The 11,510-nt window shown below is 39.8% G+C and overlaps 1 protein-coding gene across 2 annotated transcripts in view; it reads right to left on the bottom strand.

Moving 5' to 3' along the window:
* Positions 1-941: 941 nt before the first annotated feature.
* The window catches only part of MARVELD1 (MARVEL domain containing 1), a 121,455-nt gene continuing 110,886 nt past the window's right edge, over positions 942-11,510 (bottom strand). The window contains exon 5 of one of the 2 annotated variants that reach the window (XR_012851195.1): positions 942-1,042. The gene's annotated coding sequence lies outside the window, so the exon portion shown is untranslated. Of the gene's footprint in view, positions 1,043-2,597; positions 3,725-11,510 lie in introns of those variants that run through there. The other variant, XR_012851193.1, reaches the window with a different exon arrangement.

Here is an 11,510-nt window from a genome sequence, read left to right as displayed (position 1 = left end):
TTTCAGTTTGTCACCGTTCTGGCAGGCCGCTGCGACCCTTATAGCTACGCCACTGCATAGGCTCCATTCACCCGGCGGAGGCCAAAAGAAGGTCTTTCAAGCTTCTGTTGAGCTGGTACATGTCGGTATACCTTTTTTTTCTGCATTGAAAAGCGAACTGGAATACAGTTTCTTGCAGTCATCCTGCAAAAAAACATATCATGCGGCATACATTCTTTAACATGGGAGCCTAGGAGCGTCGTATGTCACGGTCTATGCAGTGGCATAAGTCAGAGCCTTTCTTCAGAGATATAGGTCAGGCAATAATCCCGATGTATACGTCTGACTGAAGGCTCGGATGTGTCGTGAACGTAGCCTTACACTGCCATATATTTCCCACACAAAAGATAATGTCAAAATAAGACAGATTTTCAGTTGCGGAAAACTTTTGCAAAGGAATCTGCTGTGTGTGTATGCACCTTAACACGGACATTCAATACCTAAAACAGTGAAGGAACTAATGGTAATGTTTACATGCTCCATTCTCAGGTTGCTTCTGGGAGTCCAGTCCTTGGGAGTCCTTTAGAAAACGGGGGCCCTAGGAAAATTGCCTAGTTTGCCACCCCCTAAAAACCAGCCCTGCATATGTCCAATGTTTTGGGATACAATCAGGTATAACACAAGTCTGGCTATGACAATAGGATTACATGAAAAGTACCAGCAGTAAAGTAAATCTTACAATGATCCACAACAAAGCACATTGGAGATCTGGGGCCTTTCAACAACCCAACATCAGTAATGCGCAGAGGTAAATGCAATGGAATCAATAATGCGTTTTTCACATGATGCATGCAATTGATTTAAGCAGCCTGTAATTGATTTTGATAGCACTGACCGCTAGGAGATTATTACGTCTTAACATCGGTTGGATTGTCAATACCTGAAAACAATTACCAAAGACATTTCAGAGAAAATGCCGTGGCCTTTACTGAAAAGAGTTCTTGTTCGATTTACTATCTTCCCATGCTACTGTTGCTTTACCATCCATCCTGTCAAAATGTCCCTGTAAAATAATGACGGAAGTGGTGCTAGACATGGTCAGGATCATCATAGGAGTTGCACAGATAATTATTCAAATTCTATGTAGAGAAGATCTTTAAAAAGGTTTGTACGAGAATAGAAAAAATCAAATAAAAATGTATATATACATATTTTCTACTTTTTTTTCCCCCCCAGAAACAGCGCCACTCTTGTTCATAGGCTGTGTCGGGGATTGCAGATTAGCTCTATTCACTTAAATATGGACACAACCCATGGATGAGAGTGGTGCTCTACATTGTCCATTTATAGTACCACTGCAGCGGTCTGCCCCTCGACCCCAAAGGCCTCAGGGCAAATCAATCTCTGCTCCTCATACCGCTTTTTATTTTTTTTTTTACAAGGTTTGCCCAATGATAAGCTGTTCACAGGGTGTCCTGCTGCTAAGAACCTCCAGCGATCAGCTTTAGGCCAAGTTTACACGAGCGTGTGCGTTTTTCGCACGCAAAAACGCGGGGTTTTGCGTGCGCAAAAGGCACTTATCAGCTCCGTGTGTCATCAGCGTATGATGCGCGGCTGCGTGATTTTCACGCAGCCGCCATCATTATGACACTCCGTTTGGATGTTTGTAAACAGAAAAGCACGTGGTGCTTTTCTGTTTTCATTCATCCTTTACAGTGCTGTTGCGCGAATCACGCGCGTCCCACAGAAGTGCTTCCGTGTGACATGTGTGGTTTTCACGCACCCATTAACTTCAGGTGCGTGATGCGTGAACAGCGCACAAATATAGGACATGTCGTGCGTTTCACGCAGCGGAAATACGCTGCGTGAAAATCACGCACCTGTCTGCACGGCCCCATAGACTAATATAGGTCCCTGCAACGTGCGTGAAAATCACGCGCGTCGCACGGACGTATAACACGCTCGTGTAAATGAGCCCTTAATCTGTTGGGCAGCAAGTGTTCAATTCCCCTACAGGTGAAATTGAGAATTACACAATTCCTATTGAGCTATACGGGCAGTCTATGTGATGCACAGACAAGTTGGATCCTCCAGTGCTTTGTATCCTTTTAGGAATAGAAGACCCCCCCCCCCCCCCCCCCCGATGAACTCTGAATGCTATGATAGGGTATTTGAAAGCAGGTTTTCTAAATTAGTAAACCACTTTAATCTTAACCCCTTTACGACGAAGGACGGATATATCCGTCCTCTGATCGCGTGGGTACTGCCAGTGTACATGATCAGCGGCAGGAGCACGGCTGTTATACACAGCTTGGCTCCTGTCGCAATCGAAGCGAGCTCCGATTCCGGCTGTTTAACCCATTAAAAGAAATTGCGGGGCGCCATCTGGTTTCCATGGCAGCTGGGGGTCCAACAAAGGCCCCCAGGTCTGCCTTCAGCAAATGCCGGAGGAATGGCCTAATAGATTGCCTGTCAGTTTTACACTGACAGGCATTAATGCTTTGGTATACTAAGTATACCAAAGCATTATATATACGATCAGAAGATCGCATAGTGAAGTCCCTAGGTGGGACTAAAAAAAAAAACGTAAAGCAGTTTTTGCCCAAAAAGTGGTTTTATTTAGTAAAAGTGTCAAAACAAATAACACATGCACATATATGGTATCCAAGCGATCGTAACGACTTTAACACTAAAATGAACACATTAATTAAACCGCCGGATGAATTGGTGTCCAAAAAAAAAGCAAAAAACAATAGCAAAATTCTCTCTTTTCTCCCATTCCCCCCATAAAAAAATAAATAAAAGTTAATCTGTAAGTCCTATGTACCCCAAAATAGTACTAATGAAAACTACACCATGGCCCGCAAAAATAAAGCCCACATACGGCCACTTTGACGGAAAAATAAAAAAGTTACGTCTCTTGGAATGCGGCGATGCAAAAACAAGTAATTTTTTTCTAAAAGGGTTTTTATTGCGCAAACGTAAGAAAACATAAAACCTTTACATATTTGGTATCCCCTTAATCGTTCCGACCCATAGACTAAAGTTAACATGTTATTTACGCAGCACAGTAAACGGCGTAAATGTATAACGTGAAAATCAATGCTGGAATAGCTGCTTATTTTCAATTCTCTCCTAAAATAAAGTTAATAAAAGTTAATCGATATATTATAAGCATCTAAAAATGATGCAATTACAAAATACATCTCGTCCCGCAAAAAACAAGCCCTTATACGGCTATGTCGACGTAATTAAAAAAAAACTTACGACTCTTGGAATGCGACCGTGAAAAAAAAAATAATAATCCTTGGTCATTAACACACAAAATGGCCTGGCCATTAAGGGGTTAAATCTTCAGATCAAGCCATGTAGATGTTGTAATTTTCTCCTGTTGGACACTGATCTTCTACACAAGACTACGCTTTGAATCTTGAAAGACCGGAAAGTTATTGGGGTGGGGGGGGGGTGCCAGAACAAAAAGTTTAGAACTTCCTTCGATCATATTTCACAATAGATCGAGATGTCTGCCTCATTGTAATATCATGGAGTGCCATATGTGGTATTACACTAGAGTTAAATTAACCATCTGTGCGAAAACGAGGGCCATCCAGAGTGATGGGCATGACAGCTTTCAAGGGCGAGACGCTAGGCTGCAGGAGTGGCCTGCAGAAAGTCCTCCATGGTAAGCAAGATTAGGTTGGCGAAGTGAGCCTTTCCATTCCGAGCAAATTGGTCTCTGCTACATCTGCATACAAACGTATAAAAAAAAAATTTAATTCAGGTGAAATTATCCAATCCTAAAATCAATATTTGTCTAGTTCTGTATAAAATAACTGTGCAAACGATTATATTAGAGAAGCAAATGATGAGCAAATTGTGAAATCATGGCAGATTAAACAAATGAAATGTATTATCATTCACTTCAGATCTTCCTACCTCCTGGAAGAATAATTGACTTTGCTCTAAGAAACACAGCGACCAGTGTTATCGCCTGGCAGGAGTGAAAAGGTTAATACGGCGACCGTGTCTGCTGAGAGGAGGTCATCACAACCTTTCCATCCTTCACCCTGTAGCATCATTTTCATCCCTCATCAATCAATGCCTCCTTCTCTGAATGAGCAGTACAGTACTGAAGTCTCCTTCACCTCTGCTCTTTCTTCCGCTGTCTCATGCTGCAATTTACTGAAATCTCTTGTTCATCTGTCATTCTTGTCTGACTTTATCTCTCCTGCTCATCTAGCACAGAGAAGTGCCCCTAAAGGTTGTGTATAAGCTATGGAAATATATGTATCCATAATTGTCACCTCCATAGAAGTCAGCATAGTCTTAACCTAGTGGGGGAGACGTAAATGCATCCACTATATTACACTATTGTTACAAGTCGGTAAAAACGGAACACATGGTGCCAACTTGATAAATGTACTGCACGTGGTATGATTAATGCATCACAACTCGTTAGGCATGTTAGACATGATGTAATGCAGAGAAAAGGGTCTAACTTAGGCTTCTTTCTCATCTGCATCGGGGCGCTGTTCATGGGTTCTGTCGGAGCTTTCCGTCAGGGGAACCCATGAACGGAGTCCAAACTGAAACATAGGTTTCCGTTTGCATCACCATCGATTTCAATGTTGACATATCCGATGCAAATGATTTCTGTTTGTCTCAGTTGTGCAAGGGTTCTGTTGTTTTGACGAAATCAATAGCGAAGTCGACTATGGTATGGATTCCAACAAAACAACGGAATCCTTACACAACGGTGACAAACGGAAACCATTTGCACCGGATCCGTCACTATTGAAATCAATGGCGATGCAAACGGAAACCTATGTTTCAGTTTGGATTCCGATCATGGGATCCCCTGACGGAAAGGTCCAACGGAACCCATGAACGGAGTCCCGACGCAGATGTGAATAAAGCCTTACATAGACAGCAATGTTGTGTGTCAAAAAACAAAAACAGCAGCACATTTTTACAACTCATCTTAGTCACTCCCCTTTTCTATAATTTTTTTTAACTCCCGGACTAAATAGTACCTAAAAACACATAATAAATTTGGAGCAAGCCTTGTACTCAAGAATGCTTATGCGTTTTTGCTTAGTAAATCTCTACCAATAAGATATTTTGATGTACAAACCAATGCAGCGCCTAAGGCTGCATTCAGACAACTGTAGTATACGTCCGTGTGACAGCCGTTAAAACATCGGCCGTCACACTGATACATGTATTTCTATTTCAATATGTCTTTGTTAAACAGTTGAGACATCAGAAAATATAGGTCAACAGTTCTACTCGCAGGTAGAAGTAAATAAAGTCTCAAATAATAATTAAATAGTTAATTCCTATGAGTTTTAACATTTTGAGAAAATGAGATTCAAAATAATATGGATAATAAAAGATAAATAAAATAAATGTTGTGAAGAACATATACAGGTCACCATAAAGAAAAAAAAATGTATACAACAGACAACGTACGAGCTCCCACTAGAAAGGGAGTGGTACGGCATATGCAGAGTTAGGGTATGTTCACACGCAGTGTTTTCAGACATAATTCGGCGTTTTACGCCTCGAATTACGCCTGAAAAAACGGCTCCATTACGCCTACAAACATCGGCGTGTAAAAACAAACCTGCGAAAAAGAAGTGCATGTCACTTCTTGGGACGTTTTTGAAGCAGTTTTTCATTGACTCCATTGAAAAACAGCTCCAATAACAGCCGTAAAATACGCAGCGAAAAACGCAAGTTGCTACAAAAACGTCTGAAAAATAGCTCCGTATTTTCAGCCGTTTTTGGTCACTGCGTGTGAACATACCCTTATTCCAACACATCCAATGTTTACAGAACCGGTCATGTCTTTGTATGCTACAGGCATAAATATATTCATATTGATAGTTTGTATTGACTTTTTTAATGATGTCTGTGATGGTCGGGATGTTACATGTTTTCCATCTGAACGCTACAGCTGATGTGGCAGATATTAAAATATGACATATTACAATTTGGAATGGTTTGGGAATAACATCAATTCCAAGCCGTAGTAACCCAAGTTCCGGCGTAAGGTTGATATTTTGAGTTGTAATCTCATTTAGTAGTGCGCTAATTGATTGCCAAAAAGGTTAATAATAAAGGACATTCCCAAAATATGTGAAGTATGGATCCCAAATGGTTACAACTTCTCCAACATTGGGGGAATGCATTATTATATATTCTGGAAAGTTTATATGGAGTGAGATACCATCTATAGAATATTTTATAATATAATTCTTGATGATTAGTACAGGAAGAGGACTTAAAGGGGTTGTCCCAAGTTGACTCAAATTTTTTTTTTTAAACATTCTAAGCAGGAAATGAATTTTAAAACATTTGCTGTTAAAAAATTAAAAAAATTCATTTCCTAAGTGCCTTTTTTTTTACACTTGATAACTCAGAAAGTGCTGGTTATCTTTTCTAAAAAGGGGCGTGAGCGGCTTGATGTCAATCAAGCCGCTCCGCTCTGCAGTGTGCACGCTCCCGATGTTGCTAGATACTGTAGTTCTAGCAACATCGGGAGAATGTTCGTCTCAAGCGAGCATGGTAAGCCCGATTGAGACGAACTTCCCGTGAATGTCATCAACCCTACACTACACTACACTACATTCACGCCGTTTTGGCAAACAACTTCTCCCCCCCCCAACCCTGTCACTACATTTAATGTTTGTAGCCGCCGTACCGATGCTGCATCAGCACCCGGCGAACTAAAAATATATAAAAAAAATAAATTCACCTAAGACGTTCTCTGAACGGTCCCGTCACTTGCCATCTTCCTTCTTCTTGGCGCCGCTCGCATTCATAGTAACAATGCGTTGTGGCGCAGATGACGTAATCATATCAGGCCCACGTGATTACGTCATCTGCGCCCACCGCTATGTTATTGCGAATGGGAGAAGAAAAGTGACGGGACCGTTCAGCTCTTCGTGGGAACGTCTTAGGTGAGTTTATTTTTGTATGCATGTTGTCATGTATGTGTATATGTGTATGTATGTATGTTTTCTTGTTTGTATGTTGTCATGTTTGTATGTGTATATGTGCATGTATGTTTTCATGTATGTATGTTTGCATGCATGTATGTTTGTATGTATGTTTTCATGTATGTATGTGTATATGTGCATGTATGTTTGCATGTATGTATGTTTCCATGTATGTATGTATGTTTTCTTGTATGTATGTTGTCATGTTTGTATGTGTGTATGTTTTCATGTATGTATGTTTTCATGTAGGTATGTTTGCATGTATGTAAGTTTTCATGTATGTATATTTGCATGTATGTATATATGTACATGTTTGTATGTATGGTTGAATGCAAGTATGTATATTTGCATGTATGTATGTATCTATCTATGCATGTATGTATCTTTGCATGTATGTATGTATGTTTGCATGTATGTATGTATGTATGTTTGCATGTATGTATGTTTGCTTGTATGTATGTATGTTGTCATGTTTGTATGTGTATATGTGCATGTATGTGTATGTTTGCATGTATGTATGTATGTATGTTTTCATGTTTGTTTGTTTGTATGTATGTATGTTTGCATGTATGTATGTATGTATGTTTGCTTGTATGTATGTTTGCTTGTATGTATGTTGTCATATTTGTATGTGTATGTATGTGCATGTATGTTTACATGTATGTATGTTGTTTTCATGTATGTATGTTTGCATGTATGTATGTTTTTTTGTATGTATGTTGTCATGTTTGTATGTGTATATGTGCATGTATGTGTATATGTGCATGTATGTTTGCATGTATGTATGTTTGCATGTATGTATGTATGTTTGCATGTATGTATGTTTGCTTGTATGTATGTATGTTTTCTTGTATGTATGTATGTTTGCTTGTATGTATGTTTTCTTGTATGTATGTTGTCATGTTTGTATGTGTATATGTGCATGTATGTTTGCATGTATGTATGTATGTTTGCTTGTATGTATGTATGTTTTCTTGTATGTATGTATGTTTGCTTGTATGTATGTTTTCTTGTATGTATGTTGTCATGTTTGTATGTGTATATGTGCATGTGTGTTTGCATGTATGTGTGTTTGCATGTATGTATGTTTGCATGCATGTATGTTTGCTTGCATGTATGTATGTTTGCTTGCATGTATGTTTGCTTGCATGTATATTTGCTTGTATGTATGTCTATATGTGCATGTATGTTTGCATGTATGTATGTATGTATGTTTGTTTGTATAAATGTCTGTATGGCCATGTATGATACTGTCTGCTGGCGCCCTGTATCTAAGCCAACTTTGCCGCAGGCTTCTATACATGGTATAACAGTCAGTATCACACATGAAAGTGAAACTAAGCCTACGACATGTTTTATTTCATTTTTTTTTTGATATTTTTGATTTTTTTACAGGTTTGGTGTTTGGACTACGTCGGTTTCGAGGACTACTTAGATGACGCTTTTTTTTTTTCATCAATAAAATGGTTAATGAGGGTTGTGTTGGGGGTGCTTTATTTCAATATAATATTTTATCTATATCTTTGTGTTTTATTTTCAAGTTTTATTACTATCACTTTAGTAATGGCCGCTGTCGGAGTGACAAGGTCCATTACTAAGGGGAGGCTTAGTGTTAGCCGGTACAGAGGCTAACACTAAACACCATTATTAGCCCGGTACCCACCACCACCAGGGGTGTCGGGAAGAGCTGGGTACGATCCAGTACCCGACCATCTATTGTGATGGTCGGGCTCTGGGACGGCCACAGGCTGGTATTATGAGGCTCGGAAGGGCCAAAACCAGTGGACCTTCCCACCCTTGTAATGCTAGGCTGCTGCTGCTGCTGTGTTGTATCTGGCTGGTTATAAAAATGGGGGGGACCCCACGTCATTTTTTTTTATTATTTATTTATTATTTTTATTAAAAAGACATGGGGTTCCACCCAATTTATCATAACCAGCCACAAAAAACACAGTGTTATTAGCCTGGGAATGTACTAAACCAGTGGCCCCTCCCACCCGTGTAATGCCAGGCTGCTGCGGCCTTGTATATGGCTGGTTATTAAAAATGTGGGGGACCCAACGTCTATTGTTAAATTTTTTTTTTTAAAATGACGTGGGGATCCCCCACATTTTTATAACCAGCCCGATACAACACAGCAGCAGCAGCCTAGCATTACAAGGGTGGGAAGGTCCACTGTTTTTGGCCCTTCCCAGCCTCATACCAGCCTACGGCCGCCCCAGTACCCGACCATCACAACAGATGGTCGGGTACTGGATCGTACCAAGCTCTTCCCGGCACCCCTGGTGGTGGTGGGTACCGGGGTAATAATGGGTGGTTAGTGCTAGCCTCTGCACCGGCTAACACTAAGTACCGCCTTAATAATGGACGCTGTCAATCAGCCAACTACCATTATCTAGGCACTAATAAAGTTTGAAAAAAAAAACACAAAGACAATTTATTTTTATTGAAATAAGAAATCCCCAACAAAACCCTCGTTAACCATTTTATTAAAATTTTCAAAAAACGTAGATCTACGCAGTAGTCCAACGAATCGAAGACGTAGTCCAATTGGTACATCAAAATCTGCAACAACATTTAAAAAAAGTTATCAATGTGAACAATACCGATACTTATACTCTCCTACACACACACACAAACAACCACACACAAACATATACACAAACACATATAAACACACACCCATATATTACACAAACACACACATAAACACATACACACAAACATATACACAAACACACACATATACACACACACACACAAACATATACACAAACACACACATATACACACAAACATATACACAAACACATGTACACAAACACATGTACACAAACACCCATATATACACAAAAACACACACACACATATACACAAACACACACACATATACACAAACACACACACATATACACAAACACACACAAACACACACATATACACACAAACATATACACAAACACATGTACACAAACACCCATATATACACAAACACACACATATATACACAAACACACCCATATATACACAAACACACATATACAAAAACACACAAACATATACACACAAACATATACACATGCACAAACACACCCATATATACACAAACACACACACATAAACTCCAAAAAACACACATATACACACAAACCTATACACAAACACATGTACACAAACACACCCATATATACACAAACACACAAATATACATATACAAAAATACAGAAACATATACACACAAACATATACACATATGCACAAACACACCCATATATACACACACACAAACACACCCATATATACACACACACAAACACACACATATACACAAACACATGTACACAAACATATACACAAACACACCCATATATACACAAACACACCCATATACACACAAACATATACACATATACACACAAACATATGTACACAAACACACCCATATATACACAAACACATACACAAACCCACACATATACAAAAACACACACACACACAAACATATACACAAACACACCCATATAGACACACACACACACACAAAAATATACACAAACATATACACATACACACAAATACAGCCATATATACACTCACACATAAACACACACACACACACACATATACACAAACACATATACACAAACACACCCATATATACACAAACACAGACACACACAAACATATACACACTTACCTTTAGCGGAGCGCAGACTTCTCCTTGCGACGGGTTTCTTCCACTGCATCTTCTGCGCATGCGCCGAGAAGCGCCGAGATGCGCGTTCACGAGCAAATGACATCCTCTGCTAAAGGTAAATAGCGGTGGCCGGGAACCTAGGTAACGAGCAGGATACAAAGAGGGACCGACCGCAACTTCAATCAAGAATAGCAAGAAAACTACATCGCTGGACGACGGACAGGTAATTAGAATTCTTCTTATTTTTACATGGGGGAGCTTTATAGCTCCATTTATCAACTTGGGACAACCCCTTTAAGAGAGATGGAGAATGCTCTTAACCACTGGTCTTGAAAATTAGCCGTTCAGATCTCTATGCCATTTAGATATATGTGTTTGATTTTCAAAAGTAAGCGATTGGGAACCAATCTGATAAAACGTGTTAATACCTTTAATGGCTTTTCATTGGTTATTTAAGTATGTAGAAGCCGGCATAGGTAGGGAAAGTAATGGATATGGAATTTCTCTCATAATAGTTCTTATGGGGCCGTTTACACGGCCGTTGTTTCAACAGACCATGTGAAGGGTCTGTTGAAAAATTGAACAGGTCTTATTTTGTTCCGTTTTCACGGATCCCTCGATAGACTAAGGGGTTCCGTAAAAACGGGCCCGAACAGGTGCAACTCGGACGTGAAAAACTGCAGTTTTTCACTAGTTCGTGTGAATCTGGGCTAAGGCCGCATGCACACGACTGTAGCCATGTGCACGTCCGTGATTTTCGGGTCGGCCGGGGGTGGATTGTCACCCGCAAATCGCTATTTTATTTGCCATGAGCCTGGACCGCAGAACAC

This window comes from Rhinoderma darwinii, chromosome 11 (assembly GCF_050947455.1).
Source record: "Rhinoderma darwinii isolate aRhiDar2 chromosome 11, aRhiDar2.hap1, whole genome shotgun sequence".
NCBI classification, from domain to species: domain Eukaryota; kingdom Metazoa; phylum Chordata; class Amphibia; order Anura; family Rhinodermatidae; genus Rhinoderma; species Rhinoderma darwinii.
This window is presented reverse-complemented; position numbering and strand designations above follow the sequence as displayed.